The sequence below is a fragment of the Chamaea fasciata genome, unplaced genomic scaffold (assembly GCF_029207755.1).
Source record: "Chamaea fasciata isolate MVZ Bird 193981 ecotype frontalis unplaced genomic scaffold, bChaFas1.0.hap1 SCAF_2, whole genome shotgun sequence".
NCBI classification, from domain to species: Eukaryota; Metazoa; Chordata; class Aves; order Passeriformes; family Sylviidae; genus Chamaea; species Chamaea fasciata.
In genome coordinates this window covers 47,723,032-47,750,496 of record NW_027094087.1, presented here as the reverse complement: position 1 = coordinate 47,750,496, position 27,465 = coordinate 47,723,032, and the positions used below count along the sequence as shown (strand labels likewise).

Genomic DNA, 27,465 nt, shown 5'->3' with positions numbered 1-27,465 from the left:
CTGTGTTGGCAACATACCTCAGAGCATCTCCTTGCGATTTGTTCTCTCCTCCCTCAGACAGGGTACCCAGACAGGGACTTGTTGCTTGGTAGTCAGGTATTGACCTTCCTTTCTCAACTAGAATGCCAAACACAACACTCCTATAAAAGGTTGCAAACATGGAAATGCAGTTAATCTTGTTACAAACAACTATTCTGAAGTAATTTTTTTTCCTTCTAAAATACAAAAGCAATATAGTTTATTGTTAAAAGGGAACTTGAATATTTAGTAGAATCAATCAGTTGCCTGTATTAATCAGAAAAAATATTGAAGTTTCTTAACACAAGTATAAAATAAAGATATCTAAGGTAGCAATTTGCTGGTAAAAGTGCTCTGTCAGTGTGAGAATCTGACTGGCCTCTTGTTTTTGGCTTTAGAAATGCTGGCTTGATTTGTTGTCTCTTGCTGCTTCCTACCTGCATCTTTAAACCATGTCCCTTTCTTTCATGACTTTGTGGTTGATATGGGTGCACCATCCTGGGACCTAACTTCTGCCGCTGAAACGCTGGTGGGAAATTTAACTCTTTTTTGGATATGTAAGAGAAAATTCTTGGATAATCCTGTAGTCTAAGTGGAAGAGGTCAGATAGGGACAGGCCCTCTATGCAACCTAGCAAACAGCCGTGGCTACTAATGAATGCTTGGGGAAGGCATGTAAATAATGTCTGGAACTGTAGAATTTAAAAGGTTCTCAGTGTATTTAAAAATACCCCAGAACCCAGTGTTTTAAAATGCCTTTTGAATGGTCCTAAGACCAAGGTTAACAAAGCTGCTAAAGTAAATTCCTTTTTGTTCTACATATTCTGCTCTTTTTTTCTTGTTGCTGTTGTTACCACTTAAATAGTGCCTGTATTGTTTACAGTGGTGTCCACAGTATTAATGTTTGAAGTTACTTACAATAGCGGGTGTTAAGTGTTCAAATGAAATCATTATTGAGAAGATGAACTTTTCTTTATTTGGTTTGTTTGGCTGAGTTCACATATTGTCACACGGCATAGATAAGTTGTCACTGTATTTCATGCTTCAGAACGGAGGATATTACTGAGCTAATATAAAGAAAAATTGTTTTGTAACTCAGCTTGTGTCATTGGGTAACCATGGTTTTACAAAATATTTCAACTTTTTTATTATTGCTTGTGGATTATTTCAGTGAGGAGGTTTTTTTTTTCTTTTTTGTAATTAGCAATGCTTTACCATATTTTGTGCATGAAATAAAGGTATAAACTTAAAATACAAATCCAAAATGGAGGTCCTTATCAGAGCAAAAGTGGAGGAACAAAACAAAATGGCAGTACTAAAGCAGAGTTCCCAAACTTACTCTGCTGAAGTTTGGTCACTGACTTTGATATCTAAAGGGCTGTTGGTGCCAGTGGTGTTAATTTCTCTTTTTAGGAAGTTTTTTGGTTTATAGGTATTATAAGCATCTCTCAGAGCAGGACCTCTATCCTACATTCATCAACCTGTGAACCACCTGAAACCAGGACCCAGCCCTGTGCTTCTACCTTGCTTAGGGGGGGTTCATCACCCCCTACTTCACTCCATCCTTTTGTCATCTATCAAAATCTACCCCTGTACAACAGGTCCCCTTGGAAAACTGCTCTCATAACAGTACCTGATTAGAAGACATTTAAAGCGAAATGCAAGCGTGGGGCTGGTTCTGAGTACAGCTGGAAGTGCTGTAATGTTCCATGCTTGGGACTAATGTGTGGCAAGTGACTGGTCCCACAAACCCTTTGGCAGATAAGTAATCCTATCAAAAGCAGTTGAGTGCTTTTGATTAAGGATTACATGTGATTAGTGGTCTGCAAGGTTAAGAGTACAACTTGTATCATTAATGAGAATTCACATATTAATGCTGCTTTGAGCAGAGATTGAACTAGATGACCTCTGAGGCCTGTTCTAACTAGAGTGATTTTTGATTATCACACTTGTATTATGCAAATAGATACTTCCTTTATAAAAAACTCCATGCATTGGATAAGCTAAACTCCAGTAAGTCACTGCCGTTATTTTACCTAATTGCATCATGTTGTAGCATGGAGTTGCAAATTTGACCCAAGTTTAAGATTTAAAACAGTAAGAGGAATACACTCATGCCTTTTTTGTGTGTTGTTTCAAATCTTTTGTATATAGTTTTATGTCAGATTAAATTCCTTGTATACGAATTCTTTCCTAGCATACAGTTGACTTGTTCTAGAATTAGTCCAGAGTAGAGTGCCTGAAAATTTGATGCTTTATGTGCAGTTGAGGTGTGTGAATGGATTTAAGCTTACTGTGTCTTATTTTGGGCACCACTAATACTGAGACTATGGTAGCAAAGGCATCAGTGCAAGTTAGCAGCCTAAGAAAGGCTTGAGGCCCTAAAAACTTTCCAAAACAAGGACTCAGAATGTGAGAGGGCATTCCTATATTAAAAAAAAAATCCCAAACCTGCTACCACCCCAACAAACGCTCCCACTCTTAGAATATTCTATGTAGAATCTGAATACGTAGATGTTGAGACACAGCTGATTGAGTTTAATAAACAATAATCCTTCTCATGTGCAGGGAATCATATGGATTTTCTTCATCTGTCTGGATAAAATTTGTACCCATTGATATTTCTATAGCTGTTCTCATTTAGTATTGTTAATTACTTACTTTTAAGCAAGAAGGTGATAAGAGAGGAAATCTCTAAACTGCTGCCTGTAAAACGCCAATCACTTCCACTTGCATGCAATTGGAAATGTTTTTATGTAACATTTTAAGCCTCCCAGTATGTGAATTAATCTCAGTAACAGGCTATAGTTGTTGTCATGTCTTATTGGTAGCAGTGTATTTCAGTAAAACACATGGTTGTATGCTTTTATTTAAAAAGACAAGGAGTATGGTAACATCACAAGTAATTTGTTAAGGACCTGGCAGGTCTCTTGGGCTTTTAGGGAGTATAGAAAGCAATTAAGAGGAATAAGAGGTTCTAGGAAGGAGTGGACTTATTTCTTTATGCTGGTCTTCACCACAGGGATGTTGTGGGCATTTTATTCTTTTCAAATTATGTTGATTGGATGTTATCTGATTACGGGATTAGAGTAGCAAAAGACTGAATGCTAGAATAAAGTGCTAAAGACTCCTAAGTCACAAGGACTTGATGCTGTTCATTCATTTAGTGGTTCTAAAGGATGAAGTGGCTGATCTGCTAAGAAGAATGCATCTCGTTAGGATGAGATGCTGTGCCAGAAGACCGGAAGCTGTCAAGTGCTGTACATACTGTACTTTTAAACTGAGCACAAAGAGCAGAGCTGGAATTTGCAGACCATCCTGTTTAGTTCATCCCACCTTAAACTTGCAGTGTATGGTCTTTGGCAAGAAATTGTACCCCAGGCAATTTTGGTGAGGCTCTCCAAGTCTTCATTTTTTATGTCGTTGTGGGGAGGATGACCAGTGATGCAAAGGGGGAACTGAAAGTTAAAGCAGTCCAGTAGTATGCTGTACTGCTTTCTGTGATTTACCTTGGAATTTACACTCGGGTGACAACAGCAGTTTCTTAAGTGCTGACATATGTAGCTGCAATTAGCTGTGTGGTCTTGTTCGCTCACTTTCTCTCCTGTTGTATTAGCGCAGTGATTTGTGCCGTCATGCAGTGACTTGAATCAGAAAATCGATCCTGACTTTAAGAGGGGTCTGTAGCAAGCAGCAATTTCTAACCCAAGCTAGTTCCTCACTCTTGTCTAGTGAGTGGCTCCATCAGGAGATGGGATCATGACCCAAGGATCAGAACAAGCAGCAGCAGGGTCCTCTCTCTTTGAACTGGCATTTTACCAGAATAGATGCTCATCAGATTATGCCTCTAGAATCTGTGACTCATCTTGCCCTCAAGAAAGCATCCCAAGTAAAATACTGCATACATTCTGTGAAATCAGAGAAAGTTGTGAGAAACTTGAAGGCAGTTCTTCTAAAGCTGTCTGTATTAGCACAATGGTGGTAGATGACGTTTGGTGTTTCTAGCTACAAAGTAATTCATGCTGGAAGGAGTAACTTGAACTACTTGAAGATAATTCTATATTCCAAGCAAATATTCCACAAAGATATGTGTATCATTATAGATACCCAGGTGAAAGCTGCTTTGAAGAGAAGAAATCTATAATGTATAAGAAACATCCCTAAAATGTATTGAAATGGTGTTCTGCAGTAGCATTAAATGGGAGTTCCTTGTCTGGGCATCTCTGCTTAGATGAACTGTCCATCTGGTTTAATGAATTCATTTATATTTTATCAATCACTGCATATACATATCCTTTATGTGTTTTAAATGTTTTGTTAAGTAACAAGTTCTTGAAAACTAAGTAAAGTATTTTCAGTCACTTTACACAAAATAAAGTTGCCGTATTTCTTGCTTTCAGTTCAATTTCTTCAGATGATCTGTAAATTTTCAATAATGGCAATACATTCATTCTGCCATTTGGAGGAGCCTGTGCCACAGAATAATGATCTGAAGAAAGCTCACTTATTTGCAAGGCAGAGTCTTCATTTGGGAATTAGCACTGATGCAGCTCAAGGGTGCTTTTTCAAGTCCAGGTAAGTTTTCTTAAATTATACTTACTTGGGTTGGGTATTGCTAGCATTTCATTTACGTTTGCACATATCTTTTGTCCTGTCAGAGCCTTTGTGTTGGTCATTTGACACATGATGTTGAAATTAAAAGGCACATATAGGAGCACACATACTTATGAGATGAATGGAGGGAAATAGTCTGGAAAATAATTCTAGCACTGTTTATTATCTCTGAAGTAGCTGTCAATGGAGGTTAGGATCTTAATGACACAATTCCCTTTTGCTGCTTTTTCAGACTTTTTGTATGTGTTTATGATATAAATTCAATATTTTGGTAAGTCTGAGTTGTTGTTTTGAATCAAAATGTTTGTTATTAAGTCTCAAGTCATTCAGAGGCAGTAAAAAGGAAGTCACAGATATCAACAGCTTGGAAAATTTTCTATGTAAAAAAAATCCTCTTTGGAATTTTTAAAAATTTATTTTAATTTTATTTTTTTCTAAAATATGTCCTTAAATCTTGGCATTGTAACACCTGAATAGGATTTAATTTTAGACTAATGGTTTCTCTATGTAGTGTTTATTTTTTTTCCAAGACATCCAATTATTTTTAGAACTTAATGACTTCACAGCACAAATTGGTTTCTAGTCATATTCTATATGGGAACTGTATGCAATGTACATTCAATAAGAATTATTAGCAGTGAATTAAGAAAATAATTGTGAATATTTAAACTGGCACTTGAATTTCTTGTGTTCTCATTGCAAACTGTGGGTATTCTCTGGCTGGCAATGGGTTTGGTGTTCTAACCAGCAGCCAAATAAATGATAATTTGGGAAAAAAACCCAACAGCCAAATGCTTCTTATCAGGTAGAGTACAGTTTTTCAGCCTTTTCAGTGGTACACAAATCAAGACTCTTTTAATAATATCTGTCTAATTTGTTAGACAAATTATTATTTAAATTACTGGATTGCTTGCATCTTTCTAGATGCATATATGTTGTGAGAAGCCTTAACAATATCATTTGTCTTGCTTAAAATCTTGCGGAATTGAATGGATTTCAAATTTCTCAAATATATGATAGTGGTATCTTTTGGGTCTGGAAACAGAGGCTCTTGTTCTGCATGATTTAATGCACGTTTGACTTCCTGTCAGTGCCTTCCTGGTAGTGTACTGATGCTGAGAACTTCGGTGACATAGAAAGAGCATCACTGGTTTTTTTGAGTGTAAGTGTCTTGGTTTAGATACAAAACCCATGACAGTTAGCCTTTAGTTTAGTCCCCTCATAATTGAAGAAACATGAAGATATTGTTTTAAATAAATGCTTTATAAACGTAATGGATAATTAGAAGTCAGAAGCCAGTTAAAAAAACCTTTTGAACTGTTAGTGTGCTCCAAATAGGAACAGCAGTAGTGAAAAGGAGGCTGTTGCTTCAGTATACTTCTAAAATTTGAAATGCATGTCCATAAAATCATCAGAAACCAGAATTAATTCTGGAGATAGTGCTTATATTTTCTGGTCCATTCTGTTTTGCAGAATGAATGCTATAAATAGTGTTCACCAGATAAAATTTTAATTTTTTTTTAAATGATACAAAATTATAAAAACTGAGGACTTTGGTGTATCCAAATTTATTTTTAATGTAGTTGAAGAACAATATTTATTCTTAAGCTTAATAGGTCCTGTTGGTGGGAATCTATTCTGGATGCATGTGAAGTCAAACTTTAATGGAACACAGTTCCATCGAACCCAAAGTAGGACAAGAGTAAAACAAATCAAGTTCAGTATTATTCAGTATAATAATTCTCTGGTGTCTATAATATGGGTATTGAGAGCAGCAAGGGTATTTTTTTTTTCCAGACTCTTTCAGCAGAACTGTTATTTTCCTAATACAGCCTCTGGTACAAGGATAACATTGGGTTTTTGTCAAAGAACAGAGTCCTGTATCTGAAGAGTAAGAAGGTAAGGTATTTGATATTATATCATTTCAGCAAGCAGTTAACAGTAATTTCAGTCACTTGTTACTTTGCACACAAATATACAAATACACTTGATTCCTCATGCGTCAAGAAGTCTCAAACATTTTACATCAGCTCCTTTTTGCTGGTTGGGGTTTTTTTTTCCCTTTTTTATCTCATGGGTGGAATTTTTGAAAGCATTCAGCTCTGCTTTCTAAATGTGTTTTCTGTGAAATCAATGAGCTGACCTGAGTGGGAATGAAGGTTGGTTTATCTTTGGTGAGGCAAAGTTAAGTTGTCAATAACTGATGTTGAAATCTCATCCTTCAGATGCTAGGTCCTTGACATTCAGTGGGATGAGAATCTCAGAACTGACTACTGGGGACTCCCAAGCTACAGATCAGGTAAATAACTTATTTGGAGGAGGAAATTAAAGGTGTCTTCTTTTTAAAATTATGATAATTAAGTAGCAAAGTGTGCAACTTAAACTATAAATATTTCCCACTTAACATTTAATTTAAAATAGACATGTCTATATTTGTGAGAGGATTTGTTAGTTGCAGTTTGAGCCTTATATAATTATCTAACATTTCAGCAGCACTGTTTCCAAAGAGGACTTCTATGCTGACACAGAACATGAATGTCTAGTTCTAATCCCATTTTCCAACATGGACCTGTGTGTAGTTGGTCCAACTACTGTGGTTTCCATTTTGCAAAGACAGAGATGTCTTTTGGTATTGAATGTATAATTTAGAATTAGCAGCTTCCATATTAGAGTAAGTGATAGGGGGTCTGTTCAGATCGTGGGATTAACTTGGTTTGTTTCCTGCTTCAGCTAGTCCCCACTTTCTCCAAGGACAGGGTAACTCAGTTTCAGTATGGTTTGTAAAAGAGAGCCTTAAAGTCACCCAGAACTGGTGTTGCTGTACTTTATTTCTGCTCTTGGAAAGTGCAATGGTGTAGCAAGTGCTGCTGCCTCAGTACTGGAGGCAGGAAGCTTGGAGAGCAATGGTGTGCAATGGCGGCAGGAGCTGTTATGGCCATCCCCAGTAGCTTGTCACTAAGAATAAGTGACATCATCCAGGGTCCTCTTTTGCTCTGCTTTTTGGGGGGGATAGGGAGGAAAAAGTGGAAAATAGTTCTGTAATTGTTAGAAAAAAGCAGTAAATTTTCCTTGTTAAATAAACAAAAAGTTTTTCTTTTGTTGTAGTGTTTCAAAGAGAAAACATTACAGATTTGGGTATTTGTTTTTAAGACTTACCCAATTTCAACTATAGACTTACTTCCTTGCCACCTTCAAAACCAGAAAGATAATATAAAAGGATCAGTATTTTGAGATCAAAATCAAGAATAAAAATTGAGAGTATTTTTAGATAAAAGATTACAACAAATCAAAGAAATACTTGTATTACCTTTTAAAATGTTTAACTTCAATGGACTGTTAATATCAATGAGATCTATTTAGGGTTTTCTATGTGCAGTTCTGTAGGCAATATAGAATGTGAGAGAAACAGCTGCATGTGAAATAGATCATCTGCTTTAAGAAAGTGAGCAACTATTCCTGCCAAGCAATTGGTTAAAAAAACGTATTAAAATACAAGTGGTTTTATAGTAGCTTCCTGATTCATTTAAGTAAGTAGAAGGAGTATCACATGCTTGTGATAAGTTGCATGTTCCTAAGCGGTGAAGAGTACAAGGTTTGGTTTTTTTTTCCCTTATAGAAATGAGTAATCTCCGTAATTCTTACCACAGAATATACTAAACAGTTGGGGGCAAATTCTTCTACCTCTTGAATTGCTGAAGTTATAGAAAATCTGAGCAACAGTTACTAAAGGTTCTTTATAATTTAAAAAAAACCAATTGTGTAGCACCTAGCACCTTCAATCTTAGAGAAGTGACATATTTTAAGAGACAGTTCATACCACTGTAGGTAAGTTTGTGTTAGCAGTTTAAAATAGAAGTTAACTGAGCAATACATAAGCTGCGTATGTATCTCTTCTCTCTGTGGGTAACCCATTGATGTATTAGTTTTATGGAATATCTTTGTTCCACTGTTCTTTGGAACACAGTGAACTTCCTGCCCGTTCAGAAAGACATACCTTAACTTGTTCTTGGGACTTGTGTTCCAAGAATGTCTAAGAGAGGGCTCATGTGGGAGCTGATGTGTAGCTTACCTTAGGGCTTAGCAACAATGGCAGGACTGGATACCACCCAACATACTAGACTGATTTTGGGTCCCAACATCATGACATTTTTTTGAGAGCAGGCCCAGGAATTTGTTATCCTGGTCATGAACATCCAGCTTAAATGCTCTCCTCTTGGACCCCACTCTTTTACTGTTGTCATATTGAACTAGTTGGTTATATTTTTGAAGGAGGAGAGTCTGTTGCCTTATCTGCAATACAGCTATGGGAGTTTCAGGGTCTTCCAAGAGAGGATATCTCATTCCTGACATGCTCACCAAGAAGAGGTGATGAAGCCTATGTAGTGCTTTGAAGATTAACTTCATTATCATGCTATGGAATGGTAATTGTGTATGTTATGGAATACCATCAAAAAGAGCAGTGAAGTTGATTTTTAAGGAGTAGATTTAAGTATTGCATCCTTCAAGATGCTTTCTGTAAGTTAAAAATGTTTTAGATTAATTTTTACGGAATTTCAGAGTATTGAGAAATTATAATTTCTGCATATAATGGACTACATTTGCTGGCAGTCTTTAAAGTGCTCTGTTAACTATTTGTAATGAGATAAATGAGATCTCTATTTAGAAAAATTAATAAGATTTTCTATATAAGTATGCCATTCCCATTTATTTATGCTATAGAAGAATTGTAGTGTTAAGTTTTATTTTTAATTTTTTTCTTCTTACTGAGGTTTATCAACCAGCAAGCAAAAAACCCCTGCTTTTAAGCACCTCACTTTGCTTCACAGATCAGTCCCTGAGATGAGAATATTTATCCTATTGCAAGTAAATATTTTACTATTTTTTCAATAACTAATACACCTATCAGTAAATGTGCTAGGTTGTGGTCGCTGCAGTTCTTATTCTTAGTGAGGCACATACAGTTCGCCTTCGGTAAGTAAGTTACAATTGTAGATATTTCACTTTATCCAAAGATTTCTGAGAGCAGAGGTCTTATTTTAGGGGAGGGGGGGGCAGAAATAGGGAGACAAAAACAAAGCATTTCTCTTGAGTCTGTTTTGGAAGCTGTTGTGAAGAAGCCACAAGTAAAGAAGAAAATGCATTCTTGTTTTATCAGGTTATTCTGGTGTCTCAACTTAGTTGTCTGGGAGTTACCATTCATAGTGTCCCAGGGACAACACAGTGGTTAAAACTTTTTTTTTTTATTTTCCATTTGTTTTCTTCTTTAAAGAACACTTGGATAAATAACTAAACTTTTTTCTTTTAGAAGCAAAAACATTTTGTTGGTTTTTTTTAATAGCACAGCTGTAATTGGCAGATGCTCTTTCAAACAACCAAGTTAAGTACAGGTAGCGTGGAAGTGCTATTGTGCAGCTGAACTAAAGAAATTTTGCTGGATAACTGCTTGCCTGTTATTGTCATTGGCAAGTTGCAGGTAATTTCCAAAGCTGTAGTCTGGCAGAGGAGTAATAATTGCTTTTATGTGTATTTTTCAAGCCAATACACACATTCTACTTTTGCCAAAGATTTACTTTTTACAAAGATTCAAAGTTACCACAACATTGTTGCTAAAAAAAAAAAAAAAGAAAAAAGAAAAAAAAAAAGTTCACTCTAACAGAAAAGGAGGTATGAAGAGAACAGTGACACCTGAATGGCACAGAGAACTTTTGTCAGATGCACTCCCGACAGAATCTGGCAGAAATTCAAAGTCTGTTTTTTCTCTAGTAATTTCATTAGCATTTCAAAGGTTGATGGTGTTCTGGGAATGACACAGGAGGGATTATTTTTAAAGTTAGGAATTAGTACTCTAAAGTGTTTCCTGCACTAGGAACATTGTTGCTATCTTGCAGTAGGTAAAAGGACTATATCTGTGACACTCAGTTTTCTATCAGACATTTCTCTACTTTATCTGTACTGGCATAATTAAAGTATCAGCCACCTTTCCCCGGTGTGAATAGAGCTGTATCAGTATAAAACTGTATCTGTTGGTAGCTTATTTCTGCATAGAAGGAAACAACCTAGGGGTGCTGGCCAAATTCCAGAAATTGTTTTTAATTATATTGCAGTTGCTGTGCCTGTATAAACCATTCCTATTGGAGATCTTGCACCAGATGAAAGTGACTTCAATCTAGTTTATTTGCCCCTATCCATACAGCCCCATAAAAAATTACAGCACTTCAGTTTCACAGGTTTGATTTGCCTTTGTAGGCAGACTTGCTCTTTACACTGACTTATCTCCATCTATGCTAAAGGATATAAACAGTGAGTGTTTTGATGATGAAAATACGTCTCCTATTCTGATATGGCCTAATCTGTTCAGTTAACACTAGAACAAGTACAGTTTACTGTGAAGGTTGGAATATTTCCTTCTGACTGTATGCACCGGAGCCTATACAACAGCTGTCCCCATCCCAAATCCTAACAACTCTGTTATTCAGCATGGAGTATGTTTTACATACTCTTATCAACTTTCAACGACTGTTTTTTAGATCAGTGCCTTGCCTCACTTTTCTGCTATCCAGTATGTGTTACCTAAGAAAGCATTAGGAAGGCTGAAGTCAGAATATCAGAAATTGGATCACTTGCAAATAGGGCTGATCTGCATGTGCTTGTTCTGTGCAAATGTTTTTGGGTAGATTCAGATCATCTCTGTTTTAAAGCTACAAGTGAGGGAGAGATCTTTGATACCATCTTAAAATGTGGAGAGGGGACTGCGATGAGGAAAAGAACTGAAAATAAGTATAAAGTAAGTCAAAGTATACTGCTCTAAGCCTGGGAGCAGTAAAGAAAGGACCTTGCCAGAGACTTAACTCGCAGGAACAGAAAGAGCCAAAAGTCCAGGGACCTTTGACCATTCAGAGAACATTCACTAACTTTAGCTGATCTCTGTTCTGTGGTTACTGTCTGTTTCTTCCACCTCTTGCTGTTCATTCTGCCTCTTCACTTCTGCTTCGTTCCTGCATACTACATATGCTTCCTCCCAGCCAATGTGCCCTCCTTACCCTGTACCTCCTTCTATGCTGTTTGCAAGGAAAAGCCACCTGCAAAGTAGAACTGCTGTTATATTTACTGCAGTCCTGCTGTTTGTGCTGTGTGTGGACTTTTCCCCTGTGCTGTCTTACCTGTTTAGACTTGTTTTTTTTAATGTGATCAGGGACTTTTTACTGTTCTGTGTATTTGCTCTATCCAGCGTAAATGGAACTTCAGTTTTTGTAAGTCCTTAGAAGACCTTAAGTATAGTTTAGAATAATGTTCCTTTATCCTGTTCTTTTATAAAAACCATTCATGAGTAAATGACCCCCCTCCCCCCCCCCAAATGAGATGAAGTATATGAGATTCCATAGGATAAAAAGGAATTTTGCTTTTGCAGTTTCTCTATAGGCGAACCAGTGATTTAAAAGTATAATGTTACAGCTGTGGTTATATTAGTGTCCACCATAATAGAATGAACATTTCAGAACGAATTTTCTATTTGCTGTGTTTGCATTGCACTTGCAGTGGTTTGCAAATTGCTGGTTTATTTTCCATGTCTTACAGCTGTATAATTTGCTTTCTAGAAACCATTTTGGTAGGTGTGGGCTGCTTGTCAGAAATCCGTTCTGAAGCTTGAGTGCAAAGGAAGCAGGGTACTAATGATGAATAAGAATGGATATCCTGAGGATAACAATGGATATGGCATCTTCAAAAACAGTGGCATTCTGGTAGGAATTTGCATGTAATTTATTAAACACTACGTGATAGTTCTCAGTAAAAATGTTTGTGTCTCTCTGAGGATTTGTCTGATTACATTTCCTTCTAAAATGTGAAAAGTAGGAGGAGTGCTCTATATCATGAAGTATTTTAAATTCTGAAGCATTGTACAACAACTTTACTTAGCATTGACTTCTTGCATATAAAAATAGGGAAAGCATCTTTTTAGGAAAGTAAGTTATTTTAGAGAGGGAGTTAGTGGCCATTTATGGCTCACTGTTTGTGAGCCTGTTTCTCTGAATATTTAGAACTGAATATTTTTGAACTCTCATTTAAAAAAAAGGCTTTTTTCACTCAGAGTATAATCTCTCATGACATATTTCATCACTACACATGAGAATGTTCTAACAGGCATTGCATCCAGCTTTGCAGGAGATACAAAGCACGTAGTTATTGACAAACTAATCATAGCTGGAAACTTTTAATCCTCGTATTGGTTAAAAAATATGGCAACATGCTAAGTTATTGTACTGGTACTACTTTGTTGGGAGTTTCACATCATTTAAATAATGTACACAATTAGAAAGTGCAAGTAAAAACACCAGTGAAAGTTTTATTCTAACTGCAGTGTAGTAGAAGTGATTCCTTTAAATTTAAGTATTTGAAATTACTTAGGCCAGCAATTCTCTAAGCAAAAAATCTTGTTTTCACCAAAGCCGAGTATACATATTCTTATCTGTGTATATACTGACTTCTTGAAATTAACAAAGAATTTGTGCCTCTTTTTCTTCCTTCTCTTTGAATTCCACTGGTGGTTTATATTGAAGTGGAACTGTTGGGGTGGCAGCTGGCAGTTCTTAGAGCTTCTTGGTATGGGTATTTTGAGGTGCTGGATGTGCGTGTGCTCTGTAGTAAAGAGCAGCAGACACAGCGCATTCTTCTGATGAACCAGTTTCATAGCTGAGATAGCCGTTCCAGAGTGTGCTACTTGCAGTGAAATTAGGGTTTAGACACACCTCAGGAACTCGTAATTTTGTCCTGGCCTGCAGGAAGCAGCGGTGGCTCAGGAGCTGATTCAGGCGTTAATCGGATAGACTGTGTTGGTCAGAGGGGTGGTGGTTCATGCCTGAGTGGGAGCAGTGGGCCTGTCACAGGCCTTAGCCCTGCTGAGAGGCAAGGATAAGGAGCTCAGACACATCCTTGTGCTAACACAGATACCTCCCATGGACACACAGTGAGAGCAAGAAAACAGGGCTGTATTCTCGTGGGGGTGAGCCCCAGCCAGGCTGACAGAACCCAACTGCTCTGGACTCCATTACACGGTATAGATGTACATCGCAACAGGTACCTAGGGCAGCATTAATTGAAACAGAGCATCTTCACTAAAATACTGGGGGAGGAAGGACAGAGAATGCCTGGTAGGTGTGCTCGAGAGGTCTGTGGCCACACTCCAAAAGTCTGATATAAGTGCCTAAGTTAGACCTAAAAAGATTAATGTAAACAGTCTCCTTATTTGAAATTAGATTGGCAAGGAAGGTGACTAAGAGTGACTATTTAATATCCCTTTCTGTAACACTTGGTTTTTCATTTTTACTTTCGAGGTGGGAGGGAGAAAAAATCTGGCCCTCAAAGCACTGTGTACTCATTCCAGTGCCAAAATATGAAACACAAATCAGGAACTTAAATTTAGGAGCATACTAGGTTCCCTTAACTGCACTTGGACAAATATGCATATTAGATATATGAATGTAAACTTAGATACCTGCTTTGATGTACTTACAAATGTTTGGGGGTTTTTTTGACTGCTGTGAGTCTGTGGGCTAATGTAGTGAGAAGCTAATGGAGAGGAAGCTAGGCTACTTACAATTTTTTTCTTTTTCTTGCCAGGCTAATCTTTCACTCAGGTTCATTGCATGCCAAGTGTTTGGTTAATTATTTTATCTCATTTATATTTTAAACCAACTTTTTTGGGGGGAGGGGTGGAGGAAGAGGGGTCTAAGGGAGTGGTGATTAAGTTCTTAGTTTTAAATTCCCTCAGATTCTGAAGGAGGATATAAGTGAAGAAAAACCTCGTTTGCAACTTCCATGTCTCAGAGGTATCTAATCTGTAGTTGCACTAGTTATAAGAGTCAGGTCTGGATTGTCTTTTTTGTTGATCTTTTCTAAGATGACTGTATTGACTGGTATGGTTTCAAATCAAAACAGTCAAGTTATTGACTTGTAAAAGAGTTGACTGTCATTTACTGCTTAATTCTTCTTTTGCTGAATCATTTCTGTGATATTAGCTTTATTTGTGACACTTTAGTAGATGCAGGCCTGAGGGGGGAAAATGTTACAGTTCTTTCACAATTCATTGGTTTGTGGATATTTCTGTTATGTTGTTTCCACACTGAATGACTCATATGTTAAATGAATGTGCCAGCCTCAAGGCATGCCCTCTCTGCTGCAGCCCACAGTGAAACTTGATGCCATTGCGCATAAAAATGTGGAAGATGCTCATATCCGTTTGAATCCTTGGGAAGTTCTGTGCACTTCGGACACGTGTGCTAGCAATTACTCAATGTATGTTCTTTCCAAAAGCTGTGTTTTACCATGTCTGATTGCTCTTTTTCACACTGTTGATTTGCTGAGTTTGTAAGCTACATCTGTCTTGTGAGCCCAAGTTGGAACTGAGAAATAGTAATTTTTAGTTGTCTTTTTTTTCTTTTAACAAGGTTTCATTGTATTGATTTCTGGAATATTTGATGAGAGGCTACAAAAGTATCTGATTTGCATTGCCACCTGTGCATTTTTTAAAGTATTTTGACAGATTTAGAAATTGTTTTGTTTAGGAAGTTGATAGCACAAATAGAATGCTCTCCACATTGTGAAAACACTAATTAGTGTTATATTGAACCAGTTGGACCTGATTACCTTAGCTCTCCTTGAATTTTGGCTTTCTTACACATTTGATTTTTCATTGTTCAATAAGAATGTGAAAGACCAAACAGATTTACCTATTGATGAAGTCACACAAATCATCACTTACATTACAGAAGCTTCACATCAGAATGTTGCTAGGAGCAGGTTCTTTAGGATCTGTAATAGAGAGAGAGATGTGCACTCACAGCAGTGAGAAGGCTTTGAAAAGTATATGAAGTAAAACTTTTTTCATATTGTTTTGAGTCTTTAGGACATTTGGGCTTTTTTCATGTGCCATATAGTGGTGTTAACTCTAAGCCTGCGTTGATTTATATAGTGAAAGTATGTCTATGGCTCCAGAATTTTTGTTCTGTGGTTTTGTTTTGTGGTTTTGATACGAGTAAGAAAGGTTGCTGTGACAGGATAGATAAAACATATCACAGGTCAGGTATTTTGGCTTTTAAATAATGGTCGTGTTCTGTCATGCATAGTATGTAGTGGAGGAGTTTATGCCAAAGCGAACAGATTTGTGGGAAGACCACTCTTTAATATGAGTTTTTTACTCAACATTACTCATGGCTGTACATTGGGTGCAGCCTTTTCTGTCCTGCTTGTTTCTGCGAGGAAGTTGTCACTGCGCACCTAACTCTACTTTCACGGATTTGTCCTGTCCCTTTGTCAGCTTTGTCAGCAAGACCGGGCACATTAATGAAAACTATGTGCAACTGTTAACAAAATTGATCACAATTCCACAAGAAACACTGGAAGGCAATAAAAGCAACTGTCTCAATCCTGTTTGCTGTTCTGGCACTCCCAGACCATGTCATCTCAGGTCACTTAAGGATGTTGCGCTAAAATGGTATTAAAACATATAAAGTTACAACAATTCTGCTGTTTAATCTTCAAGTGATGTTGATGTATAGGCAAGAAGAAAGAGGTAGCAAAGTGAAAATACATTAGAAATTACTGCTCTGGCCAGGCTGATGTGTTTGAAAGAATGGTGTGAAGGTGCAGAGGATGGTAATCTTGTACAGCTGCATTTGCTTTTAATAGACCGTAATAACAACAGCAAGCCAGAAAGCGGACATGCTGGTGAATTCCACATCTACAAGTGTAAAAGCTGCCTTGCCAGACCTCTTCTTGCAGTCTCCTCTTTTTCTTGTTTTTGGCTTGTCAAGAGCCTTCCTTTGTTTGCCGGGAGACATCCTGGAATCGTGCTTGTGTCTGCTGCAGCATGTACAGTTTTAGTCCTGCTCTCTCACTTTCCCACCTGTTCCAGAGCGTTTTTCTGTTCCTGTACTGTGTGATGAAGATGAGCATCTCTCAGGTAAAGCTCAGGGGCTGAGTTTTGACGAACAAATCAGGGTTTCTTACAAATATAGAGGGAACATCGATGTCAGGGGTTGCCGATTCCGACCTCTGTGTTTTCCCGTGGAATCCTTCGCTGCTTCTCTCTCGGGGAGGGGAGGCGATTTCACCCGTGGCGGTGCTCAGCTCTGCCGGTTGCCGGCGCACGGACCGTGTTGTACGTGGGCACGTCCAAGTGGCCTCAGGGTGCTCCCCGTGAGATGTGTCCTCGAGCCAGCGCGGCCAGGAGTTTCTCCATTGGGATGCTCCGGGCATCGCCTTAGTGCCTTCAGCCCGCCGGGGTGGGAGACGAGAGGCTCCTGCCCGGGCTCGGCGGCGTTAGGACCCGGCGGGTGGTGCCTTCCTCTCTCCCCGCCGCCGCTGGGAGCGGCAGCCGCCCGCAGCCGGCCGGGGCCGGGGCCGGGGCTGGAGGGACCTTTGCCCGCCGGCCCGGCCGCTGCCCGGGGCGGGCGGCGCGCCCGCTCCACGCTGGCTCCATGTCAGGTTTCTTTCGTTCATTTATAGCAGAAACTTAGCTCTTCCTTCAGTGGTTAGGCAGGGGATTGTGGCACGTGTTCGCATTCAAAAACGTGCTTTGGCTAATGCTAAAATACGTCGAATTTAATGCCTACGTGATATTCGCACTACAAGACTTACAGCAACTACTGTGTATCCTGCTGAACTCTTTGTAGTATAATATTTGAAACAAGACCGTAAGAATAAAAGTTCTAACCGTTAAATTAGAGTGGAGCAGAAGTTGATATATTATCTGACATTTGGCTTCTGTAGTGCCTGTCACAAAGTAATGGTTCTCTTAAACTGTGCATTAATCATCAACAAGTTCAGAAATGTCCGTTTCAGTCCAGAAACTCTTATTACCAAATAAATAGCTTTGGTACTGTTGGAATGAGCAAAGAAGTGTCCTTAACTAGAAATTCCTTTACATCTAAATGAAGTAAGTTTACACCTTTTCTCCCATGAGTTTAATTTATTGGTCTTCCCCACCTTCTACTTAAAATGAAAAAAGCATGGGGCAACTTTGCAGGTAAACGTCCAATGAGGTGTATTTCAAGTTATGTACATTCAGAACATACTATCAAGCATATAGTAGCTTTAGAAAAGCAAAATGTCCCTTTTATTTTAGAAAGTGACAGTATTTGTTAATGGGATATGTTAGTAAAATGATCACAGGTAGAAACTGTACAACTGAAAGGTAAATCGGCCAAGTGACAGTTCTTGCACTCAAATGCAATAAACGAAAACAGCCAATGAAAACAGCAAACCAGAGTAAGCTACCCAAGGAGAATAATTTTTATGTTCTTAGTATCCTGGTGGTGAATAGTTGGCTGCTTTCAGAACACTGATGATGTTGCCTTTTGGGTTCAGAAATGTTATACAGCCTTTCTGCAACCTGTTGCATTGCTTTTATTCCAGACAGCTTTCCTGTCACTGCTGGCAGTAAGGTCTTCTCAGACCCACAGCTGCCCATGGACTGAAATTCCCTTCTCTACCAGAACCAGAGCCTACACTCAAGTATCACCACATAAAGTTCCTGTAGCTCTTTAAATCTCTGTTTCTTGTGTCCTAGTACAAGCTGTATTTTCTCTATCCAAGAAAGGGTTCCCAGGCAATCTTTCTGCCTGTGCAGGTTCTTTGTGCTCTCTATATTATTGATGTATGAGTCTTCACTTTTACTGTCTGTGGTACTGTGTGGTGCTTCATCCTTTTACTTCTGCCCTGTTTACCTGACCCAGCCCCTGACTAAGCCCAACGTTGCATTCACAGTGCTGACAGCCTCTCCTTCTCCCCCACCTCCAGACAATATAGTATTCTCTTTACCTTCCTAGACATGATGGGGAAAAAAAATCAACCAAAATATATGAAGCCATATCCTTATGCTCTCTTTCATTTTTGCCATTAGAGTCCTAATAAAATTAAGACTCTGCTCTTTGATAGAAAATTAAGATGTTATATATGTTTTATATAGGTTTTATTGTTATATATGTTTTTGTAATTGCTAATGCAACAGGGCAGTGTGGGTCTTAGCATGTGCAGTGACAATGTGCATTTCAAATTAAACCAGGATGATCTAATCACGATAACCAAGCAGTAGAGTTGTGTGCTAAGGATTCAGTGCTTAAGCTAATTGTAGCTCACTTGTCTATGGGTGAATGGTAAGTAGTCAGTTCTTGGGTGCTTGTTAGCAAGATTTGTGATAAGAATCCTTGTTAAAATAACTCTTTTAAAAAGTGATCAAGGGAACACTGTTTAGTATCAGGTCTTTGAAAAACAGACAAGCTTCTAAGAAACTGGCTGTGATTGGAAGTGAGGGGAAAATGTATTTTAGATAGAACCTGCAGTGATGGAGTAAACAAGTTCATAATCATGCTGGTTTTAATTTTTCAGGTATTTGCCTTTACTGCTCACATAAAAGCTTAATGTGTCCAAACTTTAGTTGTTTCAAGACCTTCTAAAGACAATGACTGTTGTTAATGAGCTATTAATAGTATTCATGCAAACTGTAGGAAGAGTTACTGTGAGATTGTGAATAAAATTCTGATAATGAAATCAAGTTGCTATTTCTTTTTTTAATTTATATTTCTACATAGGGATTATCATATTTGCTTAAACCATAATACAGTTTCCTGTTTAACTAGTAAATACCACCTAATGCTTCAGTTGACGTTAACTACCAGTAAGTTGCTTCCTGACTTCTCTATGTAGTAACTGCTTTAATTTATACTGTCATTGATAGGGACATTGTATTTAGACCAATAACTGAATTTCCGTGATAATCAATATGAATAGATGAAATGGTGTGAAAAACATTTCTTCTGCTCAGTTTTGAATTTTCCACACTTTCAGTGTTTCTTTGTATTTTTTCTTGTGTTGTAAGATAGCAAGCATACCGATGTCTGATCTGACCTCTCTAGAGCAATTACTTTACATGTCCATGCATAATATTCTCTATTTGAAACTTTCTAATTCCTCTTTATTGGATATTTTCTATGTTTTTTACTGTTCACACTTGAACCCTGTCCATATCTTTGGTATCCTTTTGCAGAAAGAGTGACATGTACCTCATATGGGATTTTTTTTTTTCTGGTAGGGTCACAGCACTGCTTTTTATAATCCTGTTTCACTAGTTTTCTTCTAATTGCCTTGTATTGTTTAAACTGCTTTTTTTGTTCGTTTGTTTTTTGGTTGTGGGATTTTTTTGTTTGTTTTGGTTTGGTTTTAGTTGTGTTTTTTTTTTTAATTGTAGTGGTGTGTTGAGCAGAGATTTTTAACTAAACTGCTGAAGTGACTCCTGGTTCCTTCCTGAGGCCAAAGCAACTGGTGTGTTTTCCCATTATGGAATAACTGATCTAATGATTGACTTCCATTAAACAAATGCAATCCTACCACCCCCTTGCACTTGACACTGGCATGCAGTGATAGGACAAGGGTTAATGGCTTCAAACTGAAAGGAGAGAGAGTTAGATTAGATGTTAGGAAGTAATTCTTTACTGGGAGTGTGGTGGGGTAGTGAGAAAAGCTTCCCAGAGAAGTTGTGGATGCCCCATCCTGAGGTGATCAAGGCCTGGTTGGATGGGTCTTTGAGCACCTGGTCCAATGAAAGGTGTTCTTAACCATGGCAGGGGGGGTTGGAAATAGGTGGTCTCTAAGGTCCCCTCCAAATCAAATCATTTTATGATTCTGTGACTTGTCTAATTGATATTGGTAATTAAAACAACTCCTGAAATGGGGCAAGGACTTCACAGCTGATGGCCCTTGTCTTTTGTTTTTCATGTAAGTTATCTTGGCCAGACCTTTAAACAGATAAGTGTCAGTGCTTGTGAATAAGTGAACGTAAGACTGAATGAGTTAAATCTATAAGAGACTAAATATTAGTGACTAACATCAATTTATCTGGAGATTTAGTAGGTAACTGTTACCCTCCGTGTGCCTAATACATTACGTTTTATTTCACCAAGTTCCTTACAGTTGTATCTTTAATTTGAAACCTCATAAAGCACAGACTGGGTTTTTTTATGGGTTTATTTTAGTATGTGTTTGTTATCTAGCTATCATAATTTAAACTTGATTTAGTGTTTCTGGGGTCCACTTACTAATTTTGGTTAGATTAATAATTTTCCTTGTTTCTGAGTAACTGAAATAACTGCAGATTTTATGCCATGATACTTGCCCCGGTTTCTGAATTATTAATGGCTGTTCCATAGTACAGGACCAAATACGTCCTTTTCAGCATTTCGTGGTTAACTCTTTGCTACTAATGACTTTTATTGTAATGAAATCAAATAATTTAATTCAATATATTCTGTGGTCAGATTTTGATGAGGTTTGGATCTATGACTGACAGTGTCCTAATTTTTTTTTTTTTTGTTTATTTGCTTCAGGAGGCATTTTTCTCTTACTTTGGGCTTTGAAAGAACTTATTTTCTGTTATCTAGAGCAAGAACTAGATCATCTCCAGTAGCAGTTGTTCTGTTCTATTTTCTTTTTTACATGGTGCCTGGTATGACTTTTGATTGCTGTTTATGCAGCCCATTCCAATGTCTAATCACCCTTGATGTGAATAAATTCTTCTTGATATCCTAACTCTTCCTAATATTCCTATTCTCCCTTCTCTGCTTTTTTAGCTATGTTGATTTGTCTTGAGGATTTGCCCATGATTCACAGTGGGGAGAAAAAAGCTGGTGCCAGCCATGAACACATTCTAGGCCTTTAGTATAGGATTAAGGAATTTAGTAAATGCCGGAGTTGAAGTTAGTGCACAGAGCTGTGCATCATCCACCAGGCATATGTGTGTAATGCTGTGATAATTGCATGGTCAAGATCTGCTTAATAAAATACTGTATAGCACTGTAAGATTGTTTTTTTGTACAATGGTGAAATTTCCTATGATGCTTTGCATCACACAGACGTGCTGGAAAGAATATCTGCAATTTTAAATCTTAGCAGTGTAAATATAATACAGTTGAAAGTAGAAAATATACACAGAGGAGAAGGGAAATGCTAGTAGTCAGCAGGAACATTCATACTTTAGGGATCCAACTCACGTAACTAAATCAAAAGACTGATTTCTTTAGGCCATTTCCACAGCATATGCAGAGACTCCTTCACAGGACATTTTGCAGTGTTTCAGGAGTTCCTTCAACCAAATCTCTCTCAGGGAGCCTCTCTCTATTTACCGTAGGGTAGGATCTGTCTCCTACATCCCACTCTTGCTTACTTTAGATATTTGAAAACAGGTGATGTGTATATAACTACTCATCACATATTTTGCTCATAGGGGCCGTTGGGGCATGTTAGTAAGCTGAATTTTAGAGAAAGCTTTGAACAACAGTAATGCAGTATGTTTTCAGATATTTAAGGGAGTTTCCATAAAGTGTAAGGTGTAAGACAGAAAAAGGCACAAGAGGTTTGTTTGAAAATACACCATGTGGGTGTGAGAGGAGCTGGAAACTGGACTCCTGACACTGAATGGCAGATGGGAAATAGCAAGGGAAGAGATACAAGAAGCATCCCTGAAATTTTTTTTATCAGTAAAAAGTGGAGGTTTTTTAAAATGTTTTAGCCAAGCATGACATAATAATCAAATTAGACAGTACGATCTAATGGTGTTTTCAGTTTTATGTTTTATGAAAATTGGCCTGGTTTCAAACATGAGCAAACCACAGCTGTCTTCCTGACAGGGATAAAGGAGCAATAGGTGTGATGGTGATAAGTAAGGATGGACCTTGAAAGTGAAGACCAGTGGTAGATGCTGCAGAAGTAGCCAGGGAGAGCTGTAAAGATACTGATGTGTTCTCCGAGTGATTGACTAGGAAAAGAGTCTTTGCAGCAGTTCTCTGAGTGAATGTGTGTGATATTAGGCTGTGTTTGTCAAAAGCAGAGAGAAAAAATGTTGCTAAATCAAAAAACATAGAGCAAAATCTTGCTGAATCAAAACAGGATGATGATGATGGTGATTAACCTGATTGAATACTTTAGCTGATTGGGAGGATTAAGAAAAATACCATCTTGAAAATGTTGCTTTGAAAGTATCTGCAAATTATGAATATCAGTCTTGGGATTGGGAGTATCTATGGGATGTAAGGTGATGCTAGAGTTACGTGTCTGAGCAATAGGCAGGATGATGATGTAGCTGTGCAGCTTTGTGTCACCAACAGTTAAGTCATTCATAGGAAAAACTGTAAAGATCTGTCCTCAAATATAATTGTATTACTTATTATTTGACATTCTTCACTCCTACAACTGCTTCCCACATAATATTGCTTAGAATATTTCCCCACCTGCCACAAAGGACTGGACATTAATTGTTGATTTTGATTTGTAATGTCACAGTGGGGTGCCTAGCATGAAAAGACGTATTTTGCATTTGCTGGGAAGGCACCGATCTTTTCATTTCATGAACACAGATACAGTAACTTCCTTACAATTAAATTATGAAGTCAAGTCTTCTAATAACAATACTCCATAGAATTTCAGTAATAATTAATTGATTCTCTTCCTTATTCTGATTCTGCCTGATGATACAAGAATTCCCCCCAGGAGGAAGAAGCTTTCAGTTAGCTTGAGAGTTTTATGGCCAGGTCCCATACCAGCCACAGTCATCTTTTCCTTCCCCTTTCAGCATGGAGCAGAACTCACAGGTTGAGAAAGGACAGAGGGAATACATCTGCACTTGGCTCACTTTCCAGTGGTGTGTAGTTGTATGGACATGGTAGCAAAGAGGTGTGAATTACAATTGTTTCTGTACTTTTCTGACTTAAACCAGAGATGAGGCAGCTTTAGTGTCAAGGAGGCATAACCTGAAGAAAAAAAATCCAAACAGCTTTGCTGCTGTTGTTGTTGTTTTTCAATACATTTCTGCCAGGTGTGGAAATCTAAACTGTTAATGTATGTTTGCAAGAGCAAGAAGAAAGGTATTCTTAGGTGTGGAGTAGTTAGGTGTCCAGATTAAAAAGATAAAGTTTCAGGAAAAGAAATTAAAACCTGCCTTTCTTTGGAAATGTCACTCTGGCAAGGAATTTGATATTAATGGCCTATCAATAGTTTCAGGTTGTTCAAAGAAAGAGCAGTGATAGCCAGATAAGGCAGTAAATTACTCTCTGCTTGCTGAAATCTTGTGAAATCATAAATTGATTGGGCAAACATATCCCACGGGCATACTGGGCCCTGGGACCTCTGCCTGCACAAGGTCTTCCCCCCAAGTCCCCACATGCCTACAGAGTGACCCCAAGTTTGAGGCTGTAACTCTCTGGAGATAAAATGACCAAAATCTGACACTATATTTGAAGTCCAGTGTTGCAGATTCTTTACCATATGCCAGTTTCAGACATACATGTGGGATATAACTGGGTATTCAATATTAAAATGGGAGTAAAGATTTTGATATCTGTCCTGAGCTAGCACCAATTCTAAAAAGACAAACACATTTCTTTTCCTCACAAAGTTTGGAAATCTCATCTGCCTTGCATATCTATGAGCTTCCTTATATATAAGTGGTCTAAGTCAGTGTGTCATCTTGGCAAAAAAGGCTTCTTAATGTCCATCTGCATGGAAAACTATGTTTATAATATTATTTTTTCCTGTCTAGAAATAATAGCTGTTTGAGTCCTTCTCTCCATGAGTGCTATAGGCAAATCAATGTCTCAGTAAATTTAACATGTTCGTGTCCTCATGTATCTTGAGTTAATTTATAAACTTATTAATTTTTTAATGTGAAGGATCTTGGCGCATCTTAAGCCATCCTACAGGAGATACAAAAGTAATCAGGGATTGCTGATTGTCTTGAACATTTTTTTGGGGTAAAAGGTGTATTTATATTGATTTGTCTGGTTACACGCTGATCTCTGAAGGTATAACTCTGCTCTAGTAACAGGAAGGATGGTATCATACTCCTGGACAGTTCATTCTGTCTTTGGTCTGGCTGTCTCAAAGAGCTCATGCTAATGAAGGTACAAGGTGCAGTGCTGACATTTGCAGGCATGGTGAATTGGCCATTATAGCCTCCCAAGCTGAGAGATTGCCTTAGGTAGAGAGGAAGCATGGACCAGGGGTGGATGATAAGTGCTGCTGTGGAAGTTTGGATGACACAGCTCTCCACGGTGTAGTCTGTGATTCCATGTGCTTGTGCCACCACAAATCTGATATTCCTGTAGTGTCTTCGCTGCTTCTGTCACACACTCGTGTTGTGTTGAAGCCTATATTTCAGTGGGCAAACCTCACTTTGAGGTAGGCATTTTTTTGCTACAGTCTCTTTTCTCATTAGCAGTTGTATGATACTAGTTGCATTCTACCATGGGGTTTCACTGAAACCTTAGGAAGACACACTGCCAAGCTAGAACTTCTCACAACCTTCAGATAGGCATAACAATGACGCTTCTTATAGAAATATTATTTACATTCTGTCAGTTTTGCAGTGTCTAAAAATATGGGGAGATTATCTCATTTTAGTTTTAGCCATCGTGTTACTAAGAGGCTGAAAATCTACATGAAGAGCTGACGAAGATAAATACATCACCTTTATTGATTATAGACCACTCTCTTTTATTAAAAATAATAAAACAAATTGCATATAACAACAAAAAAGCATCAGCACACAGGAGGTGAGCAAACACACTGCAGCTACTTGTGTTTGCCTGAAGGGGAATGTGCTGTGATCAATTAATGCTCTATAAATCTCTTGGTTTAAGATACCACTGTTGCCTTTGCTGTAGCTGCAGCATTTTAGGGTAAAAATAGAGATCTTGTCATGGTCTAGGCACTCAGATTATTTTTCTGTGATTAGTTTAGTGTCTCTTTAATTAGAACTGTGTGCTGTGTTACCTGATTTCATTCTTTTTCTCTTTACATATTTAGGTCCTAGTCCTGCAACTGGATTTGTTCAGATGGACCTCAATAGCCTGGGGGCCTGATGAAGTTCATGGGACTCTGCAAGTTCTCACTCTGAAGATCTGATTGTAGGCCTGAACCTAAATTTCTATTTTGTTCTCCTTCTATTTGCTTCTTAAATGATGAAAATTATTCTTTAAAATGGTGTTGTCTTTGAGTCTCATGCACATCCACTTCAAGTAGTGTCCAGACACTGTGTGCTTGGGATGTTGTCAGACATTGTTAAAATATTTCTGTTCTGTTGTGTGCCTAAACCTAATGATTGCTTGGATTATTGTGTTAGATTTTTACATTTAGTGGCTTTCTACCTAAAATGGAGGAGATATCACCTGTGTTTGCAATTGTTGTGGTATTTCTCTTAATTCAGATTTTTAAGTCAGAGTAACTGTTGTAACTGTTCAGGTTTTTTTAAAGATGTAGGTAAATTTGCTTATTTCTTGCTGGACACGAAGTATAATATTTTATTTTGCAAACTTGGTAGCCCAGTATTACTGAAAGCTTTCAATGTGATGATACTCTGATGTAATTAAGTAGGAAAAGACATTACCTTTTACTAACTCTCCTGTTGCTTTTCTATTCCTATGGCTGTCGTTACACAACATGCAACTGAGAGTGCAGATATTTTTATTTTTTTGTAAGCCAGTAAATGACTTTTGTTGACAATGGGTGCTGTTCCCTGTCCTATTCCATGTTGCAGTTTCACTGAATTCTAAAGTTATAGCCCTGAGAAAAGCTATGGAAAGGACTTTGAAAAATCACATATAGAGTGTGATCACAAATAGAGTGTGAGAGGAAAAACAGATGTGTTCTATCTCTATACATGTCAGTATTTATATTGTATATATATTTTAAGCAAGTATGTAGCAGTATATGATAATTAAGAGATTAAAAGATCCAAAACTTCCTCTCTATATAGAGAATCAGGAAAACTTTTTTTGTTTTTGTAGGCTTATTACAATGATATTCAGGAGCTTCACGGTATTGGATGAATTTTTGCATATTCCCAGAATAGAAAAGCACCATTGTCCTGGTAGACCAAGGAGAAAACTGAGCCACTTGTTTAGTCAGTAGTAAAGTCAATGATATTAAATGGATTCTCCTGCCTTTTAACCTTGTGCCTCCAGCTCCTTTTTTCCCTCAATACCCAAACCTTCCATTATCATCATCTGCTTTGCATTTCTATGTGAAAGGCCCAAGGTACTTCTGTTTGGACTCCTAGAAAATGAGGAAGACAAGGTTGGTTGGCCATCTGCCAGGGTGTGAGGTCTGACTTGCTCCTTGCTCACGGGGGCTGCTGGTGAAGGCGGAGGCAGAACTGAGTGATCTGTGTGGCATTCAACTGTCTTAACCACATGCCCATTGCTGTCTTCCTGTAGTTCTGTCTTGTTCTTGGGTTAACTCCTAAAGACAACACGTATACCAACCAATAAATAATCTAATTTGATGCACAGCCCTGATTCACTTCCTGAGCTGTGTCCTGCACACATGGAGCGGCCGCAGTCCCGTGGAAAAATTCAGCACAGTGCACAAAGCCACAGAGTAAGGCTCTTAAGTGTTTAAACTTTGCAATGAAGCAGTGTTCTTTTAATGTCACTTATTATAGCTCGAAGTGTTTTTAACAAGGAACAAGAGAAAAATGAAAGCTTTTAGAACTGGTTGTAATTCATTTCCTTCTAGCACATGAATGTGAGTGTGAATATCCAGCTCAGGGAAACACAGAACATCAGCCGATGGGAGGAGGCTGGCCACCTCCAGGGAGGAAGGGAAGGAACAAGGATGGCTGCTTAACACCATGGGTATGTCCGATTTGCTTCCAAGTCTCAGGGACTATTTGTGGAGTTTTGACCCCAGCTCTTTAGCTTTTATTTTCCCTTCAGCATTCCCACCCCCAAAAAATAGCTCCTCTAGAGCTTCTCAGTGCAATAGACATTGGGGGTGTTGCTGTAGTCTGCGA

General features: G+C 38.1%; 1 long non-coding RNA gene across 4 annotated transcripts in view; it reads left to right on the top strand.

Annotated features, from left to right (window-relative positions):
- LOC136285159 (uncharacterized) overlaps positions 1-26,621 on the top strand; it is a 33,616-nt gene extending 6,995 nt beyond the window's left edge. For 2 of the 4 annotated variants that reach the window (XR_010719364.1, XR_010719363.1), the window contains 5 exons: positions 4,418-4,592; positions 6,429-6,530; positions 6,857-6,930; positions 12,227-12,370; positions 25,479-26,621. This is a non-coding gene — a long non-coding RNA (uncharacterized lncRNA). The remainder of the gene's footprint in view (positions 1-4,417; positions 4,593-6,428; positions 6,531-6,856; positions 6,931-12,226; positions 12,371-25,478) is intronic. The other 2 variants (XR_010719366.1, XR_010719365.1) reach the window with 2 other exon arrangements.
- The last annotated feature ends 844 nt before the right edge of the window (positions 26,622-27,465 follow it).